Here is a 26215-nt window from a genome sequence, read left to right on the forward strand (position 1 = left end):
AAATCAATAAATTGTCATTATGTTTTTGTTGTTTTCCTATATTCCTTCCTACATATCTACTCTGTGCTACAGGAAAAAGATACTGAACTACATGGATCTATGGTCTGACTTGGAAAGACTATTTTTATCTTCCTTTTGTTAAGAAAGGATGTCAAAAGTGAAAATGTTGATTAGATCAGATAGATTGATCAGATCATGTTGATCAGATCTTCCAAAGGACTAATCTTCCTAAGAAAATACCTCCTAGTGAAATGAAAAAGGAGATAGCACAGTGATATGAGAAGAAAATAGAAAGAGCGAATGTAAAACTGACTTTGTTAGATATGAGGAGGATTACCTTTTTGATTTTGCATTTCTGCATGAATTTGGGACTTAAATCTGAAAACAAGTGCATGCTATAGCACAAAAAGAAAATGGAGAACACATCCCACAGAGTGTGAATAATGTTCAAGACAAAACTCTTAAATACTTAGCGTTAATGATGGTGGAGTCAAGAGAACATAATTAACCCTGTCCTAACTGGATTGGTATCTGCATACCGAGTGGGATGTTTGAATGTTGCTGGTACCAGCTAGTTAAATGAATAATTTCCTTTTAACAAATCCAGTATCTTTTTTTTTTTCAATAAACCCACACCTCAAGAAAACTCTCTTAATTCAAGCAGTGTAGAAAGATTTGTTGAGTCATTGGAGATGTTTTCCAATAACAGAGCAAAATAATATACAATTCTACAGGTTGTCTAGGAGCCTGAAAGAAAAATTCTATCAAGTATCTCCAGTGGAACTCTACCAGACAATACACCATTTACTACTGTAGTACAAACAAAATATCTAAGTAATAATAGGATTCCACATTATTTACCACTAGTGCAGACAGAAATAATTTATTTTCCTGTTGTTGAACAGCTTACGTCCTATCAATGCCACACAGTAAAATAAGAAGACAAATAGAAAACAGTGGATTTCTTTGTCCACAAAACATCTTTCAAAGTTAACCTTCATGACAAGAAAACACAATGAACAGAAATATTTGACATAAGAGTGGTATAGACAAATATATTTGAACACACGCACGCATATGCACCTCTGCATGGTGTGCACACATACAAATCCTGTTTCTCAATCCCACCCCTTCTGGACCAAGTTTTCACCTCTTAAATCACTTTAAACAGATGAAAAAATGTTTCCTTTGATCCTTGCTTATGTATTCGGCCAAAGTTTAGATGCCAGCAGGGGAATTATCTGTGTTTGTATCCTTGATTTAGTGACTGTCATTATTAAAAAATAGACATGTTAATTGCCACTGCAACTTATTTTGCATTAAATACTAATTCTTTACTTATACCCCAGGATTCAACATAGGCGAACATCCTCTAGATTGCCTAACAGTTGAAATTGCAGAACACACATACAGAAGCAAAGCAAAACCTAAAGGTAGGGAGATAAGCCAGCCTCTCAAAATAGCTTACATTTTCATTTTTCTAGTATTTATTTTTCTGGCATGATGTGGCCTTCTCATAATCTCACCAGCCAAGATGAACCTTGACCCATCCTTGTTCCCAGTTCCACTAATCCAACAAGGCTGGGGCAGTTTCTGATTGTCTGAAGGGGAACTTCCACTTATTTCCATCGCAATGTTTCAGAATTTTTCTAGTAAATGCTTTCTAGTAAGTGCTCATGGTTTTTTTTCTTGTTTTTGTTTTTTTTACCTATTCATTAGAGACTTAGGAGCATTTTATGTACCACATAGGCACTAGACAACATTAAATTTCCACTCAGCATTAGCCTAACTCCGGTGCTAGAGAAATCAATGAAGTGGGAGCAAAGACAATTCAACATCAAATGCTTTCAAATATCTCTCTCCTGTTCATTGTAGACCTAAATATAAACAAATGATAACTCAATTGAAAACCTGAGTTTACATCCACTGAACTCTGTGTCTTTATGTTTTAGCATTCAAAATATTTTTAGTTTTATGCCACAGAGTCACATAGGCATTTTTATGCACTTAATTTGTGCACAATCTTAATTACATTGGTTTCTCCTCTTTTCTTTCTAGAGGAGCTGTCACTAAGATTAAAATTGTTGTTCAAAGCACATCTAAGCAAGAAGGTGACTTTAGGGTTCATTATCTAATTGATCACACAACCTGCTAATTAAATGTATCTGGGCCTAATCAAAGTAGAGACATAATGCAGAAATACAGTGAAACTGTCAGCTAGGTGCATGAGACTCAAAAAATCAAGGCGACTGGAGTTCACTATGTTGCTTAATTACATTAGAGCTAAGATTTTCAAAGGAGCCTAAGCAGAGAGAATTGGCTGCGTATCTTATGTTGCCCTGGATATGTAAGACCATAGTTTGGGAGTGCCTGCACTTAGCGATAAGTTCTGTTTCACATGACTGCTCTTGCCAAGCTTGCTCGGCTCCTACAGTTTTGACTCAGCACATATGAGACTACTGTAAAATCTGGGCTGAATTATTTAAGTGAATGGTCTCCTTCATGGTTCCATGGTCAGTCAGACACATAAATCTGGTATATCTCTAGTGTTCAATAAACCCCCTCTTGATTTTATTGTTTAAAAGCAATGAGCTGCAACACGGTATATGCAAAGCTGCCTTATGCTTTCTCCTAACTCTACAACCAGTAGCATTTTCTTTTTCATTAAGGCCTATCCCCATTCTGAAAATACAAACAAGCAGCTGACTAATCTGTATGCATCTGCTGATATCGATGACTCATCTAAAAAGAAAAGAAGATAGGGGTGAAGCTACTGTATTCCCCACATGAATGAACTTTTTCCATACTCAAATGATAAGGCAAAGACAGTGACTGTATCATTTGAGAACAGATTTAACAGTCTATGATTGATAACATGAGTTGGAGCCAGAGGTAATATATGCTTAGGTCTATCTGAACAATAACAGGCTGGTATTACCAATTCAAGACTAATCTATTCAATCAAGGTTAATATATACTTTGCACTCAAATGTTTCTTATGCAAAGGTGAACTACATTATTTTTCATTACAGTTATTACATATATTGCAGTAACATCTGGAAGTCCAAACCATGATGGTAATGCTGAAAGAATCCTACCCCAAAATTGACCTTAAATGTGAGGACAGATGCAAGATGATTTGCTTAATGCCATGCAATAAATCAGGAGCACAACTATGACACAAAGGCACTGGCATCAGTCTTCTGCTCTAACTTGTGGGCAAAACTCCAGTTGTTTAATGATGTGGATAAAAACTCTAAGGCATGGCTCTGCCTGGTGTCATTCCTGGTTAGTGACCAACTGTACATTGCCGCAGTGTAGATTGCCCTGGAGCCCAGCACGGTTTCCCCCTTATTTTATAGAGTGGCATCTCCAAAATGGACGAAATTGGCTACTAATGCTGTTCACACACAGTTTGCCACATATCCACTAATTGGTTGAGTGTTTTCAAACTTCTGATTACTATGAAAGATATGTAGCAATAACCTCCAATAGAGGGAAATATCATCTCTCAGAGAGGTGATTTGCAACCATTTGTCTGGGTACAGTAGAGATCTCCAGTAATAATTCATATGGAAGTATTTCCATAAGTCAAAGTAGGATGGATCTCGCACTGTGCCTCTTAAACAGAAAATTGAAATAGATAATATGGTTTTATAAATTTGAACTAAATAAAAGCAGGTTCCAAAGTAAAGATCTAATGAAACTCACTTCAGTGCAAATAGAATAGGAGGTAAGAATAGGAAGGAAGAAAAAATAAAAGCCTATGTTTTTACACAGACTTTGCAGTCAAGCCAGACCTCAGAGACTCTACCTTTAATTATGTTCTCAGACATGGTAATTGTTCCTTATGGGAAGCATCAGCTGGTTTTAAACCAACTTCCTTCTGAGATTAGTTCAGTATATTTACTACCAGCTCCCCAAACATGACCAACATACTCTGATTTGAATCTCAACCATTGTGGGAATATCTAGCCACTGGATCTGAGTCTCCTGTCAAATTCAGTGGCATTTCATACGCTCCAAAGACTGTTACAGAAACAGAAATTACAACATAACACCTTTATTTGAAAACATTTCAGCATTCAACAAAAATATCCATGGAAAGTTCATGTGTACGTCAGGAAGAAAGTATGCATATATGTGTGCATATGTATATGAACTAAAATGTGAAATTCCAGTTATGTTATCAAAGAAATTTCGTATCTGACTTGCAGTTTCTAGAGGCAGCAGGCCATTAATCATCATTGCTACTCATTTCCCAGCAGTCCTTTCAGTTCTTTAGTTTTACTTTTGAGTTATTTTTATAAGGAAATGAACTGAATGACCTTCTCTAAAGTTAAAGAATAAAAATAAAATATATCTTAACAAGTATGTGTAAAAAAACTTTTAAAAAAATTCTTTCAGCCTTTCTCTAGGTAGTATAAGCTCAGCAAAAAGAAGCATTAGTTCAGAGACAGAAGTTGCCTGTTGTTCCAAAAGTTTAGCACAGCTAGCAATTTCAGAGTCTACTGGATGGAGTCAAGGACACAGATCTGGGGAAGGAGCTTCATCTGGTAAATCTATAAAGCTCCAATTTATTAAGACTGGGAGAAGCTGAGGGGCCTTACCCAGATACAGCCAAAAGACCCTGTGAGAATTTTTCTTTACTGCACAACTAGGGCAGTCAAGGCAAACTTAAGGAATTGGAAGGGCAGGTAAAATAGGCAACAGCAACAACATTAAGAGTCAAGCAATAGTCTTCATCCCATAGAGCCTGAACTACTTCTTTAGCAAGAACAATGGCTTCACTTTCTAATGTTTTCCTATATATAAACAAGACAGAGGAAGCATCGCTGTTTTTCTGTCTTCACCAGTGTGCTCCTTTAGGCAACTGCCAACTTTATTTGTTCCAGGATCCCCTTTTGCAATGTTGGAAATCTCAAGAGCTCATTAGAAAGAAGCCCGAGACAAAATATTTTTTCCTCATTTTGATGACAAGGGATTGCCACTTTGGGGTTTCCTTCTAAAAACCTCGAGGTTTTTAGAATTGCATTTTATATCTTTCTCTCCAGAGGTTTTGCAAGAGAAAGACATTTAAATCCTTGAGTACTCCGTTAATATGCTATTTCCATATTATCTTATGTAGAGTGACAAAGTTTAAAAAAAAAAGTTAGTATAGACACAAGGGTGGCAACTAGCAATGATGAAGGCTGAGCAGTTTTACTGAAGCCAACAGTTTACCAAAAAAAATCATTGCTCACAAAAATTAAAAAGGATTTTTGATTTTACTTTGTCTAGACTGTCCAAAACATGCAGGAAATCAAGGAGGCAGGAACAGAAGACTTATCTCTTGCTCCCACTCTATGCCTTTGCCAGAATGCTACCTTCCTTCCTGTCACAGAAAAAGACGTCCAGCCCCAAAATTCCTGTTTTCTTAGATTTTACAGCAATCAAGTGAGCGCAGGTATTTATTGCATCAACATGGCAGATGACTAGCAGCCTGTCCCTCTTTGTAAATACACAGAAAGAGTACAAATACAGGAGCAAAGCGATCTCCCTTATGCTCTTCTACTGAAATGCTAGCACTGCAGCAAAATATTAACAGTCATATTTTAAAAGATATTGGGGATGTTACAAAGGAAAAAACCAAGAGGAGTTCCTGTAGGGTGGAAATATAACTTGTAGGGTGGAAATATAACTTATAGGGTGGAAATATAACTTATAGGGTGGAAATAATACATCGTGTCTTGAAAATCAGGTACTTGGATGTTCTTTTGAAAGGAGTCATTGCCTCTCTTGTTTCTAGCCAAAGGGGAACTGAAGCAGGGAAAGGTGGGATGCCTTGGCACAGGCACATCAGTGGCAGAGCAGAGAGAAGAATTCAGATCTCTGACTTCCAGCTCACTTTATTTCCTCCACAGCAGATGCATTATCTGTTAAAGAGGGAGTGGATTCATCCAGATCAGTAATTGGTCTTGTCTTAAGCCAGCAACCTGCATTTTACATTTCTTCACAGTTCTAACAAACAGTGCAAGATGCCCAGCCAAATGAGAACACTGTTTTGTCTCATTTCAAAAAGAAAATGATCCTTGCATGATTTGCAGTTACAGTATTAATTATGAAAACATCTATTTACTTACAATTTTTCTAAACCACCCTAAAAGTAAAACCATTTAAATGTTGATTCAGTTTCAGTGCCCAAGTGAACTGCCCCCAAGGAATCCCAGCCAATGAATTGCTTGAAAATGCCCTTGTAAATTAGCAAGCATTGCACAAACACTGCTGCCAAATTCAATCATTTCTGTGTCGTGCTGCATTGTTATCTCCTGCTCACTTAAAGAGCTGAAGTTCATTCTTCTTTAATTCCGTGTAGGCCAGTGAGATGATATGAATGACTTTGTTTAAGTGGCACTGACTCTATTAATATTTAACTACAGAGAATAACAAAAACAGAGCAAAAAGGCTTAGGAATCAGACTACCACTTGCATGGCATTTCCTCATGCTGTCTATTTTTAAAACATCTATTGTATCTTCAATAGTATTTTTCCATTACAAAAAAAACATTTGTATAGTAATTGTGTTTAATGTAGAGCTATCAGAAGAAAGAAATGTAAAAGATCAAGGTTCAGGCTACAGTAAATCTAATGTCTCTCGATCCCCATGGGCAGAATTAACCAGGGCCCAGATTTTCAAAACAGATGCCTATGCCTAGGCCCAGTCATTGGCACCCATTACAGATGTTGCTATATCAGCCCTTTCAGAAGTCAGAGCCTTGACAGATCTTAAAAAAAAAAAAAATCAATCCATTATTTATTCTTTCATTGTTTGCTTCCGAAATTACAGGAAACTGAGAAAAATATTCAAAACTCTAATATCACATATATTCTTTCAACAACAAAGGTAAGAGCAGCATGAGAAACTATTGTGTGAACTTCATGTCAAAAACAGATAATTCTATTCCCACTATAAACCTGCATTACACCTGCAAGCAGCCATTTGTGAGTGCACACTATATAGCTAAAGGATAAAAAGTTAGATTTGAAAACTTATTCCCATCTTTTATAAAATGTTTCTTAAATTGTAGACTTCATGACTTCATAATTATTTTGATCACGATATAAACTTATCTCAGTGATTAATATGATTAAATAAATAAATATTTAAATGCTTGAGGTACTACTATAAGTTAAATATAAATATAGAAAAAAAGCTGTGTTCATATTTTTTTCCTTTTTCAAGATTAGGAGACAGTTTCTAATTCTATAAAAGATATACTACTACAGAGCTGCTCATTACAGCAGGGTTAAAAATGTTAAATCTCAGTGGATGAGTGAGGATTTAAATAAAGTTTGCAAATGCTGTAAAAGAGTGTGAAAGATATGCAGATTAATTCTTACCATCATATTACAAGTATTATTATGTGACAGTCTATTAATGTTTTCCCTATTTTATTCTCTAAACTCAAATAATTCTAATATTTTTCTCAGACATATTACAAACTTTCTGCCTCTTTTGTTCTTTTAGTTTCATAAACTCACAACAATTGGTGATGTCTATACTTATATAGATAAGTAAATGTTCTTTAATTCTGAGCAATCCTTTCTTGACTGATAAATAGAAATGATTAAGCAACAGTTGTGTAGAGAACTATAGTCTCAGTTGGCTGCCTCTCCTACAGCTAATATTTCAGCCTTAATGAACTTAGTCATCTTACATTAGATATAATGGTGCCAGGCAAATTGTGAATGATGCCAGTAACTTGTGCAATTTTCTGAAAAGCCACTTCAGCAGTTAAATTGTCCCACTTCTTTATTCTCGTGATCTTGCTAATGGAATAATTTGAAATTAAGGCAAGCTAAAAGTATAAATAAGATATAAATAAAATGCAGTATTTTGCTATAACACAGGAGGAGGATGCTGTTCCCGAGTTCTGATCTGAGAAGCACTTAATACAGCCATGTTTTTAATTATATATGATATTTACTTACATTGTGAGGCTAGATTCTTGTCACATACAAAACTGGAGTAGATTCTAGTATAGGAAGGAAATTTTGGATAATTTGGATAATTTGCTCAAGAGGTGAACCTCATGAAGTTCAATAAGGCCAAGTGCAAGGTCCTGAACCTGGGTCGGGGCAGCCCCCAGTATCAAAACAGGTCAAGGGAGGTGATTCTGCCCCTCTACTCTGCTCTGGTGAGACCACACCTGGAGTACTGCATCCAGCTCTGGAGTCCCCAGCACAGGAAGGACATGGACCTGTTGGAGCGGGTCCAGAGGAGGGCCACAAAAATGATCAGAGGGATGGAACACCTCTTCTATGAGGAAAGGATGAAAGAGCTGGGGTTATTCAGCCTGGAGAAGAGAAGGCTGCAGGGAGACCTTATTGCGGCCTTTCAATACTTAACGGGGGCTTATAAGAAAGATGGGGACAGATTTTTTAGCAGGGCCTGTTGCGATAGGACAAAGGGTAATGGCTTTAAACTAAAAGAGGGTAGATTTAGACTGGATATAAGGAAGAATTTTTTTATGGTGAGGGGGATGAAACACTGCAACAGGTTTCCCAGAGAGGTGGTAGATGCCCCATCCCTGGAAACATTTAAGGTCAGGTTGGACGGAGCTCTGAGCAACCTGATCTAGTTGAAGATGTCCCTGCTCATTGCAGGGAGGGTTGGACTAGATGACCTTTAAAGATCCCTTCCAACCCAAACTATTCTATGATTCTATGAATTCTTCACTTAAGACATTTAAGTAACCTGTAACATTCAGCAGAACATGAATGATGCCTTCAAATTCAGGAACCTGTTGAAAATCAGATTACATCAGTCTAAAACTACAATTACAATTGGATTTAAATGTTCTTCAGTAGTTCCTGTCACAATTTTGTGTTCTGCACTGTTATATGGTTTCCCTAGATTTAGTTGTTTCAGAGACAATGGCATGCATACAGCACTTGTATGGTATGTTTTTTTTCTCCCCACTAAAAAGCATGAAGCTAAGGTCAAAAAGTAAGTTGGGATTTTGGTACCCTCTTTGAAATATTTCACGGTACCAAAAAGTATTAATAATACTCCACATGTTTTGCCCCATTTAAGACTCTCACTCCAGGAAGGATGCCTTACATGTAAACAGCGTATTTTCACTGCATGCTTCAAAACTGCAGACAAGGTTGAAAGGAAAATAATCTACATTTTTCAAGAGGCTTATTTTATAATTAAGGACTCCAGTGGTTCATATGGAATATGAATAATGAATCTTTAAAGTTCTCTTTGATACATGTATGCAGAAGAAACAATCGTTACTTAGAGGTAGAACTGAGATGTGAAATAACTTAGTTATGACCCACAACATTAAGCAGTATGTGTGGGGAGAATAAAACAAAACAGAAGTCCCAAATCCATATGATATTGGGCTGAAACTCAGGAAATTAAATGAATCTTTTGTCATGAATATTACATATTTATAAAGCACCTTACAAATGAGAACTTCAAAGGATTTTTCAAAGGATTAATTAATTACATCACAATAATCCAATGCATTAAGTATTATGGTGTTCATTTTAAAGACCATTAAACTTAGGCATGGACAGCTTAAGTGACATACCCAAGAGCATACAATATAAAAAGGTGGTAAAAGAAAAACTTGGGCATCTTAGCTCTCTTGAAAACTAAGAGCTGAGACTTCAACTTTCTTTTACGAAGAATACAGTAAGGAAAGATGTATGTTCTATGCACGGAGGAGGGATTTTGACCATCACAGATTTAAATGAAAGTGCAGTAAAGAATCAAAACTCAGTGAGGAGCAATGAGCAGGCTGAGCCTGGAAAACATGGAGAGTAAATAACAAGTTTTATCTGTGAAGTGTGATTTAGTTATTAACTGAGAAAAGAGCCTATTGTGAACTGGAGGTGGCATAGAATCATTACAGGAAATTGCATGCAATATTGGGATTATTTTGACAGTAGACATTTGCTAGATACCCACCTGATCGGAAGAGTCAAAATGAGGTGGAGATGATAATTGAAATGCAGAACAGGCAAATGAAAAGATGACATAGGTTGCAATCAATGGGAGGTTTCAACTACCCAGGCAAGTGCTGGATTCCATTAAATTGGATTGGGAAATGTCACCAGTGCAGCAGCCAGTCAGATTCAGTTTATAGTAGTTTGGCACAGTGGAGAGGTCATGTTTCATTAGGATTAGTCCTGATTCCTTTTAACATAGTTCCTGGAATATCATGCAAGAAGTGATACAGTTCCAATTTTTCACAACTTGTCAGGTTTCTTGTATGCACCACTGTCATATTAAATACTTGTCTACAGCATATATTTTTGCTGTAGCTATGCTTGCAGCAATGTAATTGCATCTCCCACACTGCATATATCACTTAAGCAAGGAGCTAAAATTTTAAAATTCCAGATGTCTAAACCTAGATTATCACAGAGCTCTTTAAGAAACAGTATAGATGCTTATTTTCTTATGCTTGCAGTCTTTCCCGTTCTGTTCAATTCTGGATATTCACCATTGATCACTTGCTGCTTACTGTCCATATAAGCCTGGTCACCATCTGCATAGTTCCTCTTCAGAACCCTACGCTTTCTGAAGACATACATTAAAGCAGACTACCATTAAGCGACCAATACCAAATCAAGTAGTCTCCATACCAGGTTTTTTTCTTTCATCCAAAAGAAAAAAGGTAAAACATAGTGTTTTTAATATTACCTTTTATTTTCTCATCATTTTCCTTAGAAGCTCTAACTCCCTCATGGTCAGCTCTTTGCATGTGAGAATCATGAATAAAGCAGCACTACAGATAAACTTGTCACTTAAGTACACGTTCAGGTGCTTTATGAGCTCAGAGTGTAATAGGCATTATGACAAGAGAGAATGAAATGCATATGGTAGGATTATTTAAAAATAATTTTCTACAATCTTGGTTTCAAAATGCAGCCAATTTTTCCTCTTATATATATATTATGCCAAATATCTGAGCTTTCAGACACATAAAGTTATGGAATGCAGCACTAAGATAGAGGTCTGAATTTTGGAAAGCACTGATCACCCAAAAGCCTCATAACTTGAAACTGAACGTAAGAATACTTCGACCCTCACAGTATCAGATGTTCTTATTACTTGAAGTGGTACAATGAAACTTTTGTGAATGCTCTGGGGCTCGTAAAAATTAGCTAGTTAATGGAACAGCACCTCAAATACTGTGTTCAGTTTTTGGCCCCTCACTTCAAGAAGGACAGTGAGGTGCTGGAGTGTGTCCAAAGAAGGGCAACGAAGCTGGTGAAGGGTCTAGAGCACAAGTCTTATGAGGAGCGGCTGAGGGAACTGGGGTTGTTTAGTCTAGAGAAGAGGAGGCTCAGGGGAGACCTTATCTCTCTCTACAACTACCTGAAAGGAGGTTGTAGCAAGGTGGAAGTCAGTCTCTTCTGCCAAGTGGCAAGTGATAGGACAAGAGGAAATGGGCTCAAGTTGTGCCAGGGGAGATTTAGATTGGATATTAGGAAAAATTTCTTCACTGATAGGGTTGTCAAGCTTTGGAACAGGTCTCCCAGGGAAGCAGTTGAGTCGCCATCCCTGGAAGCATCTAAAAGACGTGTAGATGTGGTGCTCAGGGACACGGTTTAGCAGTGCACTTGGCAGTGCTAGGTTAACAGTTGGACTTGATGATCTTAAAGGTCTTTTCCAACTTAAACGATTCTGTGATTCTATGATTCTATGAACTGTTGTCCAAAGATGTGGGATGTGTTGGAGAGGTACAGTGCCCTGCAGGAGTTGACTTTGGTCTAAGGTTTAATCTTTCTGTCTGATTTTCTTGGGGTTTTCTCCTGTTCCTTCAAAGTTATATCTGAACACCTTCCACATCATATGGATTATAATAGCAGAAATCAATTGTCAAATTCATTTGTTATTTGAACATATTATGTGACTGAACACACTGACAGAAAAGAAATCAGGAAGTAAAACGTAAGAGAAGAAAAATCCCTCCTATTCTCTAGAAAGGTGAAGGCAAATACTGCATGACTGAACCAGCCATTTAACGGCTTATATCAAATCATTGTCATATCACATAAGCATCAAATTTTACCTTGCTACAAACTTGAAAAAAAAATCAGTGAATATACCTCATTTTATTTCATCATACCAACCCCACATTCTGATACTGAAGCTCTGGAAACAGCTTAGAATTTCTGGTGGGAATCATTTATGCAATAACAACAAGAACATTTAGGATGCAGCCAGTTTGAGATCAGCTCCAGAGAGATGCTGAGAAAGAATTTAAGCATGCATTTTAGGTCTATATCCCACAGTGGGTTTGACCCACTGTTCCCCAAATATGTGATGTCTCAGGAAATAAGATTATTTTAATGAGATGGAACAGCTATTTCCCAGGACAATAGTAGTCTAAGAATAACCTGTGTGTGAAGTAAATTTTCAGTGGTTGTTTACCAGTTAATAACTTATAGCACTATATTTAAGTACACTGATGTAAAAATGTATGGACAGCACAAGGCCATGCAGATCTCAAATACTCCAGCCAAATGTAATAATTAATGATTAATTTAGAAGTCTGAGATTAGCAAAATTAATCACACAGTGCAGAAAGAACTCATAAGTAGATAAGAAAAATTATATAGGGAAAGGGGATAAGCCTGCAGTGCCATTAGCTGCTCTCTATGATAGCTCATTAGGTTAGTTTTTACCAAAGGACTCAAACCTAAGTATGTGTGTGTAGTAGCTGAAACATAAAAAGCAAGCAGGAAGCTCCTGCTGGGAACACAGGGAGAAGAGCTCTCAGAATTCTCTGGATGAGGTTAGAGAAATGTTTGGGGATATATTCACCTGTGGAGTTCAATAGCAAAGTAACCATTAAAAAGCCAAAAGCATGGCACCAGCAAGGGAGAAAGACAAAAGGCAAAAATCCTCTACAGCACCAGATGTACTGTGCTAGCAAGAAAAACTACAGCACTGGATCTAATGGTCATTACTGGTATGTTGCTATTGCACTGAGATAGATTAGCAACGTATTAAAAGTGAACACAGGCCCAAAGTGAGGACCAGGGATATTCTGTTGATGACATGCAGAATTATTAAAATAAAGATAGAAAATTTGTCTGTCTATGTATGACTGTAAGGCCATAGAATCATAGAATCATAGAATCGTTAAGGTTGGAAAAGACATTTAAGATCATCGAGTCCAACCATTAACCTAGAACTGCCAAGGCCACCACTAAACCATGTCCTCAAGCACCACGTCTACCCATCTTTTAAGTACTCCAGGGATGGAGAATCAACCTCTTCCCTGGGTAGACTGTTCCAATGCCTGACTACCCTTTCGGTGAAGAAGTTTTTCCTAACATCCAACCTAAACTTCCCCTGGCGCAGACTGAGGCCATTTCCTCTCGTCCTATCGCTTGTTACTAGGGAGAAGAGACCGACCCCCACCTCACTACAACCTCCTGTCAGGTAGTTGTACAGAGCAATAAGGTCTCCCCTCAGCCTCCTCTTCTCCAGACTAAACAACCCCAGTTCCCTCAACCACTCCTCATAAGACTTGTGCTCTAGACCCTTTACCAACTTCGTTGCCCTTCTCTGGACAAGTTCCAGCACCTCGATGTCCTTCTTGAAGTCAGGGGCCCAAAACTGAACACAGTTGGTGAGGTGTGGCCTCACCAGTGCCAAGTACAGGGGCACTATCACTTCCCTAGTCCTGCTGGCCACACTATTCCTGATACAAGCCAGGATGCTGTTGGCCCTCTTGGCCACCTGAGCACACTGCTGGCTCATGTTCAGGTGGCTGTGAGTCAACACCCCCAGGTCCTTTTCAGCCAGGCAGCTCTCCAGCCACTCCTCCCCAAAGCTGTAGCATTGCCTGGGGTTGTTGTGACCCAAGTGCAGGACCCGGCACTTAGCCTTCTTGAATCTCATACAGCTGGCCCCAGCCCAACAAACCAGCCTGTCCAGGTCCCTCTGCAGGGCCTTCCTACCCTCCAGCAGATCAACACTTCCACCCAACGTGGTGTCATCTGCAGACTTACTGAGGGTGCACTCAGTCCCCTCATCCAGATCATTAATGAAGGTATTGAACAGGACCAGCTCCAATACTGAGCCCTGGGGAACACCACTCGTGACCGGCCGCCCACTGGATTTGACTCCATTCACCACCACTCTTTGGGCCTGGCCATCCAGCCAGTTTTTTACCCAGCAAAGAGTATGCCCATCCAAGCCATGAGGAACCAGTTTCTCAAGGAGAATGCTGTGGGTGACAGTGCCAAAGGCTTTACTAAAGTCCAAGTAGACAACATTCACAGCCTTCCCCTCATCCACTAAGGAGGTCACCTTGTCATCTATGACCAGGTTAGTCAAGCAGGACCTCCCTTTCATAAACCCATGCTGGCTGGGTCTGATCCCCAGGTTGTCCTGTACGTGCCATGTGACAGCACTCAAGATGATCTGCTCCATAACCTTCCCCGGCACTGAGGTCAGGCTGACAGGCCTGTAGTTCCCCGGATCCTCCTTCCGACCCTTCTTGTAGAGGCGCGTCACATTAGCTAACTTCCAGTCATCTGGGACCTCCCTGGTTGACCAGGACTGCTGATAAATAATGGAAAGTGGCTTGGCAAGCTCCTCTGACAGCTCCCTCAGTATCCTCGGGTGGATCCCATCTGGGCCCATGGACTTATGAGCATCCAGGTGGAGGAGCAGGTTGGTGACTGCCACCTCTTTGACAACTGGGGCTTCATTCTGCATCCTATCTCCATCTCCCAGCTCAGAGGCCTGAAAACCCCGAGGATGACCAGTCTGACTATTAAAGACTGAGGCAAAGAAGCCATTAAGTACCTCAGCCGCCTTCTCATCCTTCGTGGCAATGTTTCCCTCCACATCCAGCAAAGGAGGGAGATTCTCCCTGTCCCTCCTTTTGTCGCTGATATATTTGTAAAAACATTTTTTGTTATCTTTAACAGCAGTGGCCAGTTTAAGTTCTAGCTGGGCCTTCACCTTTCTAATCTTCTCCCTGCATAACCTCACAACATCCTTGTAGTCCTCCTGAGTTGCCTGCCCCTTCTTCTGAAGGTGGTAGGCTCTCCTTTTTTTCCCGAGTTCCAGCGAAAGCAGAAACTTTCCTGTTGCTGGCCAGTGTAAGTAATAAAGGAAAAAAAAAATGAGAAGAGGAGAAACTATGGTCTTGTTTGTCCACTGATGGGGAAGAATACCTGTGTGTCCTGTTTTTGGCTGAGATAGAGTTAATTTTCTTCTTAGTAGCTGGTATAGTGCTGTGTTTTGGATTTAGTATGAGAATAATGTTGACAACACACTGATGTTTTAGTAGGTGCTAAGTAGTGTTCAAACTAGTCAAGGACTTTTCATCTTCCCATGCTCTGCCACATGCACAAGAAGCTGGGAGGAAGCATAGCCAGGACAGGTTACCCAAGCTGGCCAAGGGGGTATTCCATACCATATGACATCATGCTCATGATATAAACTGGGGGGAGTTGGCCAGGGGGCAGTGATCACTGCTCGGGGACGGGCTGGGCATCAGTCAGCAGGTGGTGAGCAACTGCATTGTGTATCACTTGTTTTGTATATTCTTTTATCATCGTTGTTGTTGTTGTTGTTGTTATTATTATTATTATATCTTCTTCTGCTGTCCTATTAAACTCTCTTTATCTCAACCCACAGATTTTACTTTTTTTTCTCATTCTCTCCCCCATCCCACTGGGGGGTAGAAGGGAGGCTGAGCAAGTGGCTGTATGGTGCTTAGTTGCCAAATGGGGTTAAACTACTACACCATACCTTGTAAGTAACAGGATCACAAACTCTACATTAGAAAGCCAGCCCAACAACTTACTTTCTGCACCTCACATCATCTTCACCAAAAATAAAATCCCTGACAAGTCACAATGCTTACAGTGGAACAGGAGCCAGCTCCTCCTATAGCAACACTGGTTTGGCATAATTTTATAACACACATATCTCTGTCAGTAAAACAGACTGCGAAGATCAACTAGGTAAGAAAGTCCCATCTTTATGTCGTCCCTTGTCATCCCTTGGCCCTGAGGTTCTGTCCAATCTGATCTTACATCCTGGGCTTCCATCTACTGTTTTCTAGTGCCTAGTTAACTTGAACTGCTTAACAAGCTTTATACAGGGCTTCACATTCCTTCCATAAATCTAGTAATATCAATACTGCATGTTGCATTTCTCCTCAGAATGATGGTGTTCCAAAAGAGAAGAGTCATAAGAGAAAAGCATATGACACATTTTATTCACAGAAAGGTGGCATCTGAGACCAGGAAGGGCACTAGATTAGTACTGTTTTCTCTAACTGAGGGTCATAAATCCCCCGGAGGCCATACAAAGTTTAAAAAAGAGAGCTGTCAGTGAGCAACAGCTCAGTCACTGCGGGGCTGGGAAATAAGAGGGACTACTATTACTTACTCCAATTTTTACACTTCCCAGAAAACTCCAAATTACCTTTAATTGCTGGAAACAGTTCAGCTCCTTCAAAATGAAGAAGTCAATAAGCACAGTTGTTTTTCACTCTCCTGTTCTGGAGGGAGCGGTTAATACTGACTGGCGAAGATCACTCCAAAACAGATGAGCTGAAAGGGTCTTTAACTTTCAGAAAGCTGGCTAAATGTAATCATTAAAGTAAAAGATCTAGGGAGAGATGACAAGGAAAATAGACCATTGTTCCACAGCCATTTCTCTTGGCAACGGTGTCTTTCTCAGGAAGCCCTTGCCTCCTGTGTCCCCAGCCACGTGCTTCCAAACCCTGAACACATGTTCGGTTGTGCTGGTATAATTCCACTCACTGCACAGATCTCCAGGGAACCAGGTTATAACTCCCAGGTTAATAACAAGCGTCCCTGTAAAGGCAGAATATTTTTAAAATAGATCAGTAATCTATCTGTTTCATCATGGAACCCCATAAACAGTCGTAGGGGCAAAAAACGGGGAGAGAATCAACTTAAGCAGAATGAGTTACTGAATCACTGTCTCACGATAGTGTGGGAATAGAGCTAGGGGACACAAAGACAAGGACTCATTACTAACTAGAACACCAATCTGGAAAACAGAATAACAGAGGGTGTCAGGAAACCACTGTACATATCTGGGGTAGAGAAGGACAGGGTGACTCAGCAACAAGAGAAACAAAAAAATCACGATTTGATGCAAATGAAGTCAATGAGACATTGGCAGAATTGTTCCCAAGAAGAATGTTTTTCAGTGTTTTCCATGAGGTCTTTAGCAGAACCAAATATGATGAGGCTATTGAAGCTTGCAAGGACAGAACTACGAGACCAAGTGAATACAGAACCATTGATTAAATGCAGAGGGAGGAGAGTAAGAGTACATCAAAGGAGACCAAAAACATCTCTTCAGAGTTGAGGGAGGAAAAATTGGAAAGTTAATCAATTCTCCTTTTAATTTACATAAAAAATACCAAGTTAATACAAACCAAAATGAAAGCCATATTATAAATGCATACCTGTTTCTTTTTGAGAGAAACTGAAGGAGTGTAAAATATACAAATGGCAGCACAAGTCAGGGCATCTGGAGTATTTAGTCCTTAACATCCCTCCTCTTTACACTACCTACTGCCAGGGAAAAAAGGTCTAGGGAAGCACCCTCCCTTCTCAGGTGCACTGCTGAGCTCAACTTGATAGTCTGCTTCCGCTTCATATACAGATCTCCATCTGTTTTTACTGGGAGTTCTGAATACTCACTGACAGAATTTAAACTTCCTAATAATAGCAGGAAAAAAATTGTATATGTATTGCATCTTAAACACATTACTCTCAAAAAAAAGTAAGTTCTTTCAGTTGCAAAGGCAAGCATTCAAAAAATATCCCAGACTTTCTTTGTCTGCAGTTCCTTTTTTAACCCATCCTGTGCAATGAATGAGGCAAGGTATCGATGGACAGTGAATATAAGGGAAGGAATGACTAAAACATGACCATGAGCTTGAAGATAGCATCATAATATTTATGTAGATGTATACAGTACAATCATTCCATCCTTCCCACATTTTACTGGAAATAAAAAAGATTATCTACCATAGCCATTCTTACATACGAACTACATTCATTTTGAAGAGAGAAAAAGAAGGAGGTGAAGAAGTAAGGCAAATTCCTTTTTCAGTGAGGCTTGTCTAAGAAAATGAAGAAAGTAAAAAGTAGAGGTGTTAATGGATTGTGAGTGCACACTTTTATTACAATTGTCATAGCAGTAACACAGTAAAAATAATAAAAATATTCTTAAAATATGAATAAAATCATAAAGCTAAGAAGTTCCAAATTAATTTACTATTGATAAGTTTTACAGCCCTCACAAATTTAGTTTCATTTTAATACTCATTATAATCAATATAGGTATGTATAGAGAAGTATAAGGGTCAAAAGAGTTGTCTACATGTCCTGTTAAAATGTAGCTTCTTACATGCACTAAATTCACAGGCATGACTAGGGAATACGCAGCCTCTTCAAGTGGAGAACATAATATATAATAATGAGACTGAATTTGTCCTTTTCATCTGCAAGGCATTAGAGATAACTGTGGCATTTTTGGTATGACAGTTGTGGCAGGCATGATTCTGAGCACCATACGTCAACGGCTCTGTAACCTCCCTCTGAATTGAAGTGATTTAATTCTTATTTTCCAAATAAATCTTAACTATTACAGCCAACAAATAGGTCTTCTGCATTCTAAGTCAGTCCTTCTTCTCTTTCATTTCAGTTGTTTCCAACACTTCTGACATTTATATTTTATCTGTAGTAATGTGTAAATCATCAAAATACATACATACAATTTAATCAACACTAAAGAAGGTTCTGTCCAAGCTAGTATGAAAATAAAAGAAACAAAAATTTGAGTATATATATCTTCACATAGCTGAAGGACAGGCAACTTATTACTAAGGCAAAGCTCCAACACGCCTCTCAAAAGTCAGAGAGCACCTTTCCATCAGAATTAAGAGGTTTCAGATGAGGCATATTTACAAAAGTGCTTTCTTTTCAGAAAATGTTCATTTTTTTCCTATTTATTTTGTTTGTTCTATGATGACTCCAGAGATCAGGAGTAACAAATGGCTGAAAAACACACCAAAATCTGCTTCTGAGACTAAAAATGGAGGCTATATCCTTCATTATGAAGAAGGTAATAAAATTTTCTGATCTGGATGATCCCTAATTTAGTTTTTACATGTTTCTTGATTATAGCTACTTGTGTCAACATTTTTTTTTGGTGTGCCTAACTTGAAAATACAGGAATGAATAATGTGATACCCTATGAGAACCTAGAATACTGTATCTTTTTTCAGGAAGTCATTTCTAAGCATGATGGAATAAAAAGTCCCTGTTATTTCTTTCTGCAGACAGCATAGCTTACAGTTTTAATTCTGAAATTCTCACTGAATTCCACATTCGGCTCTCCTACAGCAAATTCTTTGTTCACACTTGGCTCAGGAAAATCTGAAACTTTGGCAAGTAAGGTAAGTAATGTCTAATATTCCTCCTTCACCACATCCATAAATTAAGGAAACTGAAGAAAACATTCAGTAAACTGGAATTGAAAATGCATGCCAGTAAGTTCAAGCAAAGCACTCCTAAATAGGAGATTAGGTTTACATTACCCACACATCAGATTAAATCCCATGAAAATCAGGTTTCACTTTTCAGCTTCTAAAACATTATTTATACTGTGTTTTTAATCAGAGAGAAATGGAAATAAAAAGAGAAAAAATACAACTGTTGTAAATGGCTGTACGTTTGGTTTATTCAGATTTTTCTAGCAATCTTCAGCTGTTATTTGAATCTCATCAGCCTGGTAACCGGGCCAGTGGAAAGGTCATTAGAAAAACATTTTTGGTGGCATTCTGTCTGAAACAGAACCACTAGAAGAAAAAAAGCCTAGGAATATTACAGAATAAAATAGTGAGAAAGACAGATTTCCCAAACATGAAGTTAAGGAAAGGTGCAAGCTATCATTTGATCTTGGATTAATATTTAAGAGGTTCTGTAGCTAGCACTGCCTGATCACCTGACTGTGACATAAGACTGTACGGCAGTTACAGCAATGATGTCATTACTTTGACACAAATTCCTAAACCTGGAATACACTTTCTATATTTTTGCTGCTAATCATGTTAATTAGAACTTTGATTTAAGCAAGTGAATAATCATTGTTTTCACTCTGCAGCCATGCAAAATGCATAAAGTTTATATGCAGCTTGAATTTGTTATTGGTAGAATCATGGAAACATAGAATCATAGAATGTCCTGAGTTGGAAGGGACCCACAAGGATCATCAAGGCCAGCTCCTGTCCCTGCATAGGACAACCCCAAAAATCATACCATATGTCTGAGGGCGTTGTCCAAATGCTTTGTGAATGTTGTCAGGCTTGGTGCCATGACTGCCTACTGGGGGAGCTTGTTCCAGTGCTCTATCACCCTTTGGGTGAAGAACCTTTTCCTAATGTCCAACCTAAACCTCCCCTGGCATATCTTCCTGCCGGTAACACAGATCAAACTAATTTGGTGTGTAAGCCTCATTTTTCACTTTTTTCTTTTTGGACCATGACACACTTTTCTTTTTGAAACTCCATTTTTAAACAACCACCTACTCAGTATCAAATTACAATTGCTACTAAAAGAACATTTCTTTTTCATGCTGGTAATTTTAAATTCAACTTTTAGCTGCAGTAAAGGAATGGATTACGGTGGCTCTCAGATCTGTCACTAGTGGATATTTGCCAACATTACCCATTATTGTGAAACTCAGCAACTAGTTGCAATGCTTAATATATACTTAGAAGAGCCCAGGACAGGAGAAATAGGAAGATCTGTTCTTTACAGCTCAAAACATACAGACTGTGCAGTGCCGAAACGTTAGTATTCCTAGCAAAACTAAATAGGGATACTTGTGCAACTGGACAATATTGTCTAGTTTAGCTATTAACCCCTTGCTATAAAAAGTGATACTTTATCTTTAAGAAAGTGTATAGGACTGAAGGCAGGACCATCACTACCTCTCTATATTTAACTCCCATGACTAAAGCAGCTGTTCTCTGTTTAGACATGTTAGGATGAATTTCAATTGTAGTATCTCAGATCCTCAAAGAGCTATAAAGATATGTGATAATGAATTTAAATAGATAATGTGGTGCTTTCTGTGGGGAAAAAGGCTCAGATTTCCAGATCAAAGACAGTAGGAAAGAGGTTCTAACTCCTAACTTTCTTAATGCTTCATCTCTGTGCCTCAGCTTCTTTGTAAAATTGGAGTAATGATCAAACAAGAGGAGCTGCAAAGCTAAACAAATGACCTACTCACCTTCAGTATCTACTGCTTCTAAACATGAAATCCATTTCTGAGTGCAATATTCAGAGAAGCTGAGCACTTTTCTGCTGCTTGGTTATTTAACACATTAGCCAGCGTGCTGCCATTTTCTTTATGACGTACTGTATTTTTAAGTATTGATCAGCAGCTCACTGTGTTCAGAGGCATCTCTTGTTACTTTATGCATCTAAAGGACTTAATGACTGTCAAGTGGTCAAATACTCTTGTAACCAGCCCAGTAAAAAAAAAAAAAAATCATAGCTATAAATCAAGAGGGTTAAATAAAGATATTGCTTCTCTCATTGCAGCATCTGAATGATGCAGAGCTCTCTTTTATTCGGTGCTCCTATAGCTCTTTTTGTAAACTATCATAGGCACTGCCATAATATAACAATGTTAGAAAACTATTGGAAATAATATTATGACAATATATAATAGCCTGCTTGGCCAATATAAAACAATGCTTTAATATATTAGAAATATATTCACAGTTTAGCTTTAGTTCACCTATGTTAGATACTATGTTTTATGTTGTATAAAATCAGCCTTGTTTGTACTGCTCACTTCCTTTATAGAAAAAATGTAGGGATTACCCCCAAAATAATTTTTATTTTACTTTAAGTTGGTTCAAATATCTGTATGACTGAAATGAACAACGACTTACTGGATTAAAGTAATCTTCATCCTGAAGAGGCACAGCATATCCAGGTCTGCCTGGTGATGTGGGCTGCCTCTTTGCCATCTGCTTCTAAGCAGGAAGAACAGAGGACTGCTCTGCCAGAGGGAATTCCCTCCCAAAGGCTGACATTTGGCAGCCACAGTCCCCGCACAGATGCTTAATAGAGCAGTAGGAAGCACTCTCAGCACCTGTGTCTCAAGGTGCAGCTCCTTTTCCACTACCTGCATACATAGTCTTCTGACTTTTTACCTCTAGCAATGAAGACAGCACTACTGTTTCACTGTGATGCATCTTGCTCCCCAACACAAGACAGGCTTAAAAATAAAAAAAAAAAAGCTATACCTATCAAAAATTGAGATTAAGGTTTTACGTAGTGCAAGCAAACAGAGCATTGCAAGCAAAAAATAAAAACCAAGCAAACCCCATAAAATATTGTTCTAATCTATGCTTACATGCAAATTTCTTTCAGTGTGCTTTTGCTCGAAGGCCACATAGTCATGAATTCCGCCCCTTCCCCCCACTTCATGAGGCTCCACAAGAATAACTTCCATCTCCAGCTACTTTGATATAGGTTTAAATGCCCTGGGGAGTTCTAGCTGCAGTCAGACACCTTGTGTATGTAAGCTGTTTTCACTCTGATTTTTTTAATAATCATATTGCCTAATCCAGGCTGTTCATTTGGTAATCTTCAGTTCTTGTTACAGATTTCAATATCGTCATGATAAATATTATATCAGACATTGGATATAAACAAAAGCTGCTATGCATCTGATCTCTGGTATACTAACAACTTCTCACAGAGACCTCACCTACTACAACATGTACAAATGTCACATCAATAAAAAGTGACCTGTTTGATGCATTTGAGAGTAAATTCTTTCCCTCCCCTTTACCCTCCTTTAATACGGTTTCTTTTGTCAGAAGAGGTTTAAAGTAGTTTAGAACTGAATTTTTGTTATCTATCAATTATATGTTGCCAAATCAACAGCTAATCCTTTGCAATTCCCCAAGACATCAAGGGAATTAAGGAAAGAAATGTTACTATTTGATATTCAGATCAGCTTTTCTACCACCAGTTTTATTCTACTGTAGTCAAAGCAAAATTTCCACTAAAGTAAGTGTTAAAAATCTCAGGACAGGATCATGGAACAGTACAGGAACCAGAACATTCAGAGGAAGGTGCCTAAACATTCAGTCTTACTAAGAGTAAATACCCCAAACTGTTCTCTTTCAGTATCAGATGACCAGTTTTCTGTAACCTATCATAACAGAACTTGAGGAATGAAATGGGAAATCAGAAAGAGAAGCATAATTGGTAAGAAATTAAGTAATAATGGAGAAATAACAATAGAAAAAAAAAGTGGCAGGTGAACAAAAACTAACCCTAGAGAGAGAAAGAAAAGAAAGGAGTAAATTGAGACACTGAATCATTGGCATCCTGATGCACTAAAGGGGCCAGCTTTTCTACCAGTTTTTAATGAAGGAGAAATTTCACACAGTAAGTTTAAACAAAAAGAATACAGCACTTTTACCCAGAAAACCTACCAAACATTATATATAGTGTTATCATCTGTGGAGAGAGCAATGTATATGGCATTGAGTAATGCAGGTGAAGGCTACCTGGTAACTCATCTCTTTTGTATTTGATTTTTCAGATCATTTCAGAGATCCAGTGGTCTCTTCTTGTCATGTCACAGTCTTTAGTCTTTTGTGAAACATTGAAGGAATCGCTGCTGAGTTCTCCTGTCTCCATTTGTCTCTTGAGGGTTATTGACTCTGGTTCTGTCTAAAGGTTCTTTCATTTAAGATAAAACCCTAGAGGTCTCTTGGTGAAAAGAAAAAACAAACAAAAAAAAAAAAAAAGAAAGAGACTGAACAGAAGCTTCCCAGTTTTCAGTTATAGATATAAAGAATATAAAAAATAACTTAGTTGAGCATTCCCTTTGCCTGCTACCAATGGGCACTGCCTACACAATTATGCATGCACATGCTTTGTGACTTCAGTCTTGTCAATCGTCAGCTGTGTAGAGCTAGTTGTGCACACTCAGGTCGGTATCTACAGCCACTCAAAATACAAACTTTGTTCTAAACAGGGCTATATGAATTGTTATTAGCTGAAAAGAACTTCTGGTTTGATATGAATATCTCATTTCTTCTGTTCCATTCCAAGATCTGGGACATGTTTCATTCTCAAATGGAGATTTTCATTATGTTTAAAAACATAATTCATTCTGAAGCTATATACCCTTCACTTAATTTGAAAGGTTTGAACTTTTTCATAAATCATGGAACACAACTGGTTTCTTAGTTGTTAGAAAAGGAAAAAACAAAAACAAAAACAAAAAACAAATGCAGCGTTGACTACTATGACTTTACTATAAATACCCTTGAAGGGGCACAGTAATTGCCACAAATATAAAATTTAGAACCTTTCACCTTAAAATAGATCAAAAAAAAGTATTTATCACGTAGAACAGCAAAATGTAGCCACTTGTAAACTAACCAGCCAAAGAAATGCACAGAAAGAGCTCCATTTGCTGAAACAATGTGAAACACTTGTGGTTCCTACCAGAAGCAGAATCTGGTCAGAATTCAAGAATATATACTTAGTACTGATATCAGATCAATATCATTAGACTCCAATGAAGATGAAAGACTCTTACTGAATATATAAGTTATCTTTTACCATCAAGATTTCAAGTTATATTAAAAAGGCATTCTTATCTTCCCCTTCTTTCAGTCAAAATGGCATTTCCAATATTTCACATGAAACACAATTTAAGCCATGAATCAGAGACTGAAACATCAATCTTCCTGCTTCTCATTAAGCGTAGGGCTGGGGAAGTTCAAACATTATTTAGTATGTTGCAGATGAAGATATCACAATGTCATCAGTTTCTTTCCATATTTTCCCTGAAGGGTTGTAACTTCTTTTCCAAGTGTAAAGCCTGGAATCCAAACTGTTCTCTATGGCACTGAGGTAAGATTCATAGAATGATAGAATCATAGAATATCTCAAGTTGGAAGGGATCCATAAGGATCATCAACTCTAACTCCCTGATTCTCACAGGACTACCTAAAACTAAACCATATGGTCTAAGACCATCATCCAGATGCTCCTTGAACTCTGACAGGCTTGGTGCCATAACCACCTGGGGAGTCTGATCCAGTGACCGACCACGCTCTCAGTGAAGAATCTTTTCCTAATGTCCAATCTGAACTTCCCCTGATGCAGCTTCATTCCTTTTCCTCATGTCCTGTCGCTGATCACCAGAGAGAGGAGATCAGCACCTCCCTCTCTGCTGGCCCCTTTCAGGAAGTTGTAGACTGTGATGAGGTCACCCCTCAGCCTTCTCTTCTCCAAGCTGAACAAACCAAGTGACCTCAGCCCCTCCTCTTAAGTCTTGCCTCAAGACCTTTCACCATCTTGGTCGTCCTCCTCTGGACACACTCTAATAGTTTGATGTCCTTCTTATATTGATGTGACCAAAACTTCACACAGTACTCGAGGTGGGGCCACACCAGTGCAGTGTAGAGTGGGACAATCACCTCCCTCGACCGGCTAGCTATGCTGTGCTTGATGCACCTCAGGACACGGCTGGCCCCGTTGGCTTCCAGGGCACACTGCTGACTCATATTCAATTTGCCATCAAATCAAACCCCCAGATCTCTTTTCACAGGGCTGCTCTCCAGCCTCTCATCCCCCAGTTTGTACATATAACCAGGATTACCCCATCCCAGGTGGAGAATATGGCACTTGCCCAGCTCTCTAGTCTATCCAGATCTCGCTGTAAGGCGAGGCTGTAAGGCGAGGCTGTAAGGCGAGGAGTCCGCAGCTCCTCCTAGTTTAGTATCATCAGCAAACTTAATGTACATTCAATTCCTGCATCCAGATCATTTATAAAAACATTAAAGAGCACTGGCCCTAAAACTGAGCCCTGGGGAACCCCACTGGTGACTGGCTGCTATCGTGATGTAACTCCATGTACTATAACTCTTTGAGCCCGACTCATCAGCCAGTCATTCAGTCAATGTATTATGGACTTGTCTAGCTGTGTGTTGGACATTTTATCCAGAAGGATACCGTGAGAGACAGTATCAAAAGCTTTGCTAAAATCTAAAACCACCACATCTACTGTCTTCCCTAGAGGGGTGACCTTGTCATGAAAGGAAATTAAGTGAGTTAAACAGGACTTTCCCCTTGTGAA

At 38.6% G+C, this 26215-nt stretch overlaps 1 protein-coding gene across 15 annotated transcripts in view; it reads right to left on the reverse strand.

Moving 5' to 3' along the window:
• The window catches only part of LRRC4C (leucine rich repeat containing 4C), a 582163-nt gene that overhangs the window by 35484 nt on the left and 520464 nt on the right, over positions 1 to 26215 (reverse strand). Inside the window, exon 7 of one of the 15 annotated variants that reach the window (XR_015701892.1) lies at positions 23777 to 23832. The exons of the other annotated variants lie outside the window; for them this stretch is intronic. The gene's annotated coding sequence lies outside the window, so the exon portion shown is untranslated. Of the gene's footprint in view, positions 1 to 23776; positions 23833 to 26215 lie in introns of those variants that run through there. 15 annotated transcript variants of the gene reach the window in all.

Source organism: Nipponia nippon, unplaced genomic scaffold (assembly GCF_047370975.1).
Source record: "Nipponia nippon isolate SJK-2023a ecotype South Korea unplaced genomic scaffold, ASM4737097v1 scaffold_10, whole genome shotgun sequence".
NCBI lineage: Eukaryota > Metazoa > Chordata > Aves > Pelecaniformes > Threskiornithidae > Nipponia > Nipponia nippon.